The sequence below is a fragment of the Podarcis filfolensis genome (genome assembly GCF_964270895.1).
Source record: "Podarcis filfolensis genome assembly, chromosome: 9".
In the NCBI taxonomy this organism is placed as follows: domain Eukaryota; kingdom Metazoa; phylum Chordata; class Lepidosauria; order Squamata; family Lacertidae; genus Podarcis; species Podarcis filfolensis.
Genome location: NC_139610.1, coordinates 26,981,101 through 26,988,247, shown reverse-complemented (window position 1 = coordinate 26,988,247; position 7,147 = coordinate 26,981,101). Strand labels below are relative to the sequence as shown.

Sequence of the window (7,147 nt, the reverse complement as noted above, 5' to 3'; positions counted from 1 at the left end):
TCCATTCTCTAATTAAGTCAATTCAGCAAATCCTTTCCCTAATTTCTATGTACTTTTTAACCTTTCTTTTCTTAATCACATAATCATTACAGCTTTTAACTCCTTAATTTCTGAATCAACATCGTTCTAGCCTTCAATAATTTTACAATGTTTCTTAAGATAGTCCTTAAATTTCTTCCAATCTTCTTCCGCCGTCTCTTTTCCCTGGTCTCGGATTCTGCCGGTCATTTCTGCCAGTCCCATATAGTCTATCACTTTCATCTGCCATTCTTCCAAGGTGGGTAGATCTTGTGTCTTCCAATACTTTGCGATGAGTATTCTTGCTGCTGTTGTAGCATACATTAAAAAAGTTCTGTCCTTCTTTGGCACCAATTGGCCGACCATACCCAGGAGAAAGGCCTCTGGTTTCTTCAGGAAGGTATATTTAAATACCTTTTTCATTTCATTATAAATCATTTCCCAGAAAGCCTTAATCCTTGGGCAAGTCCACCAAAGGTGAAAGAATGTACCTTCAGTCTCTTTACATTTCCAACACTTATTATCAGACAACTGGTAAATTTTTGCGAGCTTGACTGGAGTCATGTACCACCTATAAATCATTTTCATAATATTTTCTTTCAAGGCATTACATGCCGTAAATTTCATACCGGTGGTCCACAACCGTTCCCAGTCCTCAAACATAATGTTATGACCAATATCTTGTGCCCACTTGATCATAGCTGATTTAACTATTTCATCCTGTGTATTCCATTCCAACAGCAAGTTATACATTTTTGACAAATTCTTAGTTTTGGATTCTAATAGTTCTGTCTCCAGTTTTGATTTTTCCACCTGGAAGCCAATTTTCCTGTCTGACTTAAAAACCTCCATTATTTGGTAGTAATGGAGCCAATCTCTCACTTTATCTTTCAATTTCTCATAACTCTGCAATTTCATTACATCCCCTTCTTGTTCCAAAATTTCCCAATATTTCGGCCATTTAGACTCCATATTAAGTTTTTTCACAGCCTTTGCCTCCATTGGGGACAACCACCTGGGAGTTTTGTTCTCCAGCAGGTCTTTATACCTAATCCAGACATTATACAGTGCTTTCCTGACAATATGGTTTTTAAAAGCTTTATGAGCTTTGACCTTGTCGTACCACAAATATGCATGCCACCCAAAAGTATTATTGAACCCTTCTAGATCCAAGATATCTGTGTTCTCAAGAAGTAGCCAGTCTTTCAACCAGCAAAAAGCCGCTGATTCATAATAAAGTTTAAAATCTGGCAGGGCAAATCCCCTCCTTTCTTTTGCATCAGTTAATATCTTAAATTTTATCCTGGGCTTTTTGCCCTGCCAGACAAATTTTGAAATATCTTTCTGCCACTTCTTGAAACAGTCCATCTTGTCAACAATTTGCAATGTTTGAAACAGAAATAACATTCTAGGCAATACATTCATCTTTATAGCTGCAATTCGACCCAACAAGGAAAGCTTCAATTTTGACCAAATTTCTAAATTTTTTTTACCTCTGTCCAGCATTTTTCATAATTATCTTTAAACAAATTCACATTTTTAGTTGTCATATTGATCCCCAAGTATTTCACTTTCTTAACCACAGTTAAACCTGTCTCATTCTGAAACCTCTCCCTTTCCATAGGTGTTAAGTTTTTTTCCAATACCTTAGTTTTGGATTTATTCAATTTAAATCCTGCAACCTGGCCAAAATCTTGAATTAGTTCTAAAACCCTTTTAGTACTAGATTCTGGCTCTTGTAACGTAAGTACCAAGTCATCTGCAAATGCTCTCAATTTGTATTGTTTAGCTCCGACCTGTACCCCTTTAACCAGCTGGTCCTTTCTGATCATATTCAGCAAGACTTCCAGGACTGATATAAATAGTAATGGAGAGATTGGGCACCCCTGATGTGTCCCTTTTTCTATCTTAAACTCTTCCGTAACCATATTGTTTACAATTAACTTTGCTTTCTGCTCTGAGTATATTGCACCTATACCATTTTCAAATCCTTGGCCTACCCCCATCCCCTGGAGATTCTTCTTCATAAAACTCCAAGAAATATTGTCAAAGGCTTTCTCCGCATCCACAAATATCAAAACTGCTTTAGTATTTATGTTCACTTCTAGCTTTTCCAAAATGTCTATTATATTCCTTACATGATCTGACATATGTCTTCTCGGGAGAAAGCCCGCTTGGTCCCTATGAATCTCTTCCATCAAAACTTTTTTCAGTCTCTTAGCCAGAATATCAGCAAAAATTTTGTAATCCACATTTAGTAACGAAATAGGGCGGTAGTTCTTAAGTTGGTTCTTTTCAGTCTCAGTCTTTGGTATAAGTGTAATATAAGCTTCTTTCCACGTTTCTGGTGCCTTTTTCCCCTCCAAAATTTCATTACAAACTTCCTTCATAGGTTGTAATAGCCACTCCTTTAACATTTTATAATATCTGGAAGTAAGCCCATCCGGTCCCGGAGACTTGCCCAGTTGCATATTTTGAATGGCACCTTCTATTTCCTGTTCAGTTATTTTCTGGTTCAAACCTATTTTACTTTCATAAGAAATTTTTTGTAATCCATAAGTCTTGAGAAAATTGTCTATGTCTATCTCTTTCTGCGGCCTTTGTGTATATAATTGTTTAAAATATCTCTGGAAGCAGTTTCTAATCTCATTTGGCTTATATACATTCTTTCCTTCCACTTCTAGATTTGTAATCGTATTTAATTTTTGTCTTTTCTTCATTTGCCAAGCCAATAGTTTACCACATTTATCTGCTGATTCAAATGTCTTTTGTCTCATTTGTTTAATTTTCCATTCTAGTTCTTGATTCATCAGCTCCATATATTGTGTTTGATACAATTTGATTTCTCTCAAAATCTCTTTGGACTTTGGTTTTGATCTTAGTTTCTTTTCCCCTTCTTTTATCTTCTCCAAAATCTTGTCTTTTTTCTCATTTTGGCTTCTCTTTTTTATTGCATTTTGTTGTATCAGAAATCCTCGCATAACGGCTTTACTTGCGTCCCAGATTACTCTTTTTTCCACATTGGTGTTCATGTTTATTTCAAAATAATCTCTCAAAGTTTTTTGGGCCTTTTTGTACACTTCTTCATCTCTAAATAGGGTGTCATTCATCCTCCATCTAAAGGATCCAGTTGTTATTTGCTTCATCTCCATTCTTACTGCATTGTGGTCGGAGCAGGTTTTTGGGCAGATTTCCACTTTCTTTATCTTTGATGCCATTCCTCTAGTAACCCAGATTTGATCGATTCTGGTCCATGTCATTTTGGCTTCAGAAAAGAAGGTTCTCTCTCTCAAGAGGATTCTTTATTCTCCAAATATCAATCAAGCCCATATTGTCAGTCATTTCAAAAAAAGTTTTTGGTAATCTTCCATCCTTAGTGAGTACCTGTCTTTGTGCTTTGTCCATATTAGTAGATACTACTCCATTCATGTCTCCCATCAAAATTAGATTATAGTCCATATAGTCCAACAAAATCTCATGCAACTTCTTAAAGAATTCAGATTTCCCCTCGTTCGGTGCATAAATTCCTACAGCTAAAAATTTCTCTCCTTGGATTTGAATTTCAATTGCCAGGAATCTTCCTTGTTCATCTTTAAAAACAAATTTCGGTAGTAATTTTTCCTTTGCATATATCACAACTCCTCTTTTTTTAACTTTGTCTGATGAAATAAATTCTTGTCCCAATCTTTTATTCACCAATATTTTCCTTTGTAACCTCGTCACATGTGTTTCTTGTAAACAGATCAAATCCAGTTGTTCTTTCTTCAATATATGAAAAACAGCTTTCCTCTTTCGAGGCATATTCAAACCATTACAATTCCAACTTAGAAGTTGCAGAGCCATGATGAGACTATTTACTTATTCCTGTTGCTCCAAGTAGTTGTTCTTCCTCTGTCGATGGTTTCAAACCAAATGACAAGTTCGATATGTCTGATATATCCAATGTTCCTTTTCCCAATGATGTCAGTTCCTGCCCAGATTCCACCTCCTTCTGTAGATCCTCTTCGTGGTCTCTCAGGAATTTGTCTTTATCACTCAATGTTCTTATTCTTATCTTCCTTCCTCTGTATTTAAAAGATAGGCCTTGTGGAAATTCCCACCTGAAGAATATTTTGTTTTTCTTCAGTAAAACAACCAGATCTTTGTAGTAGGTTCTTACGTCCAGAATGTGCTTCGGAATATCCTTAAAGATCTCCACGTAAGAATTTTCAATCTCCAAGGTTTTTTGGTAGTGCAGATTCAAAATTTTATCCCTTTCTTCCTTTGTTCTTAATGTTATTAAACAGTCTCTTGCCTTATTATTCCTTTGTCTTGTACCAAGCCTAAATGCACTCACTATCTTGAATTCTTCCTTCTCCAGGCCCTGTTGCCAAAAGTCCAAAAATTCTTTTGTCAGGAAGTCCACCAAGTTATCTTTCTCACTTTCCGGAACCGATCTGATCCTTAAATTCCTCTCTTTTCTCTGCAGTTCAATCATAGACAAAGTCAGATCATGATCCTCCAATTTCCTGATGACCGGTGGTATCCTCTCTTGGGTGACAACTGCTATTTCCTTTGCTTCCTCTGCAATCTTTCGAGTTGTGGCCGAGTCCTCCAAAAGTCTTACAATGGTCTCTGTGTTGGAATTTACCTTCTTTCCCAATTCATCAATACTTTTCGTGTTCAGATCAATTTTTGCTGAGATCTCAGCCACTTGTTTATTAGTTTCCTGAATTTTGTTTATTAGTTTCCACAACTTGTTTACTTGTCTCTGTTCCCTGCTTCGTTAAATATTCCAAAGATACATTAATCTTGCCAAGTGCTTGTGCTAAAGCGTCTTCTGCTGACATAGCTTTTGGTTTAGTTTGAGAGGTAGCAGCTGTGCCCGTGCCTCCGGATGTTGAAGCTCTCCGCTGGTGGGAAAAATCAGTCTTGTATTGTCTGCCTGATCTTAAGCTTCTTTCTTCAGATTTCCCCTTTTGTTTATCCATAACACTCTCATTCGGAGCCAAGGTCACGTCTTACTCTTGTACTTTGTTTTGAAAAGGAAATTTCCACTGGCTCTCACTCTGGTGGCTTGATTGTTATTGTAACAACAAAGTCTCCACTAGGGGGAAAAGTTCCAGCTTCACTTTGTAATTTTGTAACCAATATCTCTTAAAAGCCCCCTTTTTTCAAATTTATTTTCAATGCTATTTTATATATAAGTCCATTCAAAGACACTGTATCTTTACATAAAGTTACTGTTGTAAACAGTCCCAATGTGTTGACTGTCCACCGTTCAGTTTCCCTGTCAAGGCAGTCCGACTCCAGGGATCAAAGCAGCGGACGTTCTTTTTAAACGTTCCTTTCTTACAGGCATAAAAAGTTCAATTTCCACCCCCCTCCGCTCCTGTCAAGCGTTGGGGAGAAATACTCTTCCAAACGATGGATTACTAGTTCCAAGAAGATATTCCCTCTTAAGTTACAGCTTTCAGTCTCTTTGCTTTAGATTATTTACACAACGGGAAGGCAGACTTCCTTTTTGTACCTTTCCCGTGCAGTACCAAATTTCTTCCCAATTTTGTTTCAAATTAAGCCCGTTATTCCTACTCATGAGTAGTTGCTTTAAAGTCCAAATTTCAGAGAAGAAATCAGCGCTCTCCGATCATGGCAATGCGGCTTCACTCAGCAGGCTTTGTCAGCGACCCTCAGCACTGCGCCGCTCTCCCGCTGCCGCTCCAAAGCCTTTAAAAAGGCTTCTTTGCGGTTTTGGGGGGGCGCAAAAGGTGCCCGCCGGATCTCTTCGCTCACAGGCTTCCGCGCCTGTGATTTTTTAGGGTCCCCGCTTCGCCGTTGTGGCAGGACCCGAACCCGCAGAGCAGGCTTCCCCCGGAGCTCGGGGGAAAGTCAGCCATTAATCGCCGGCGCTGACCAGAAGGGGAGGGTCAGATGCCTTGTCAATCAAAGAATGCCTTGTCAACCAATCCCAGGCAGAGTCTTGGATAATTGCAGCCAGTCTGTTTAGATGATACGGAGCCAGATGGACCAGACGTCTGTGCTATTTGGCTGCCCCAGGACACTGCAGAGTTTTAAGCTACTATCATGGGCATAGCGGGAGGTGGGCAGCTGCCCCCCCATCAAGGAAAACAATAGAAATACTTAACTGACTATTCACATCGGTTCTGCCCTCCAACAAAAGTCCTGCCCCTCCAAAAAAAATAATCTTGGCTACGCCCATGGCAGCTGCCCCCCCCCCAATCAAGTAAGTAAATAAAAATACTTAACTAACTGACCAATCGCCTTGCAGATAACTCAGTTCTGCTCCCCCCCAACATAAATCCTGGCAACGCCCATGGCTATTATGGTACTCATGCATGCCAAGACTTGTCCAGTTTTAATTTATTCAACCGTTTAGGCATTATCAAATGTAAAGAGAAAACAAAGACCAACAGATGACAATCATATGTGAAGGAATCACCTTTATCAGTGTTGAGTTCTTGGTTTGCAAGAGGCCACAAGAACTTCCAACACAGTGGTACCTCGAGTTACAGACGCTTAAGGTTACAGACACTTCAGGTTACAGACTCTGCTAACCCAGAAATATTACCTCAGGTTAAGAACTTTGCTTCAGGATGAAAACAGAAATCGTGCAGCGGCAGCGAGGGGCCCCGTTAGCTAAAGTGGTGCCTCAGGTTAAGAACAATTTCAGGTTAAGAACGGACCTCACCTCCAGAACTGTACAGTGGTACCTCGGGTTAAGAACTTAATTTGTTCCGGAGGTCTGTTCTTAACCTGAAACTGTTCTTAACCTAAAGCATCACTTTAGCTAATGGGGCCTCCTGCTGCTGCCGCGCCGCTGGAGCACGATTTCTGTTCTCATCCTGAAGCAAAGTTCTTAACCCGAGGTACTATTTCTGGGTTAGCGGAGTATGTAACCTGAAGTGTATGTAACCTGAAGAATATGTAACCCGAGGTACCACTGTATTGAGAAATGCCCGCTCCTTTTATCCTCGCCTATCACCTCCATGCCACTATCCTGTTTCGACGGAGACGGAGCGCACCCCGCCCTTCTCTGCCCTGCCCGCGTCTCCCTCCCGTGACCTCCTTCTCCCCTCTCGCAGTCCTGCCCCTCGCCGGCTCCGCCTCCTCCTCTCGCCCCGGGGCTTCT

General features: G+C 39.9%; 1 protein-coding gene and 2 long non-coding RNA genes across 3 annotated transcripts in view; 1 reads left to right on the top strand and 2 right to left on the bottom strand.

Annotated features, from left to right (window-relative positions):
• Positions 1–7,147, bottom strand: part of LOC310770361 — a 334,814-nt gene that overhangs the window by 125,674 nt on the left and 201,993 nt on the right. The gene's annotated exons all lie outside the window — the stretch shown is intronic.
• The window catches only part of LOC310770143 (cytochrome P450 4V2-like), a 100,171-nt gene that overhangs the window by 68,662 nt on the left and 24,362 nt on the right, over positions 1–7,147 (top strand). The window lies entirely within an intron of this gene.
• Positions 1–7,147, bottom strand: part of LOC310770345 — a 76,302-nt gene extending 69,155 nt beyond the window's left edge. The window contains exon 1 of the long non-coding RNA XR_014552093.1: positions 7,081–7,147. This is a non-coding gene — a long non-coding RNA (uncharacterized lncRNA). The remainder of the gene's footprint in view (positions 1–7,080) is intronic.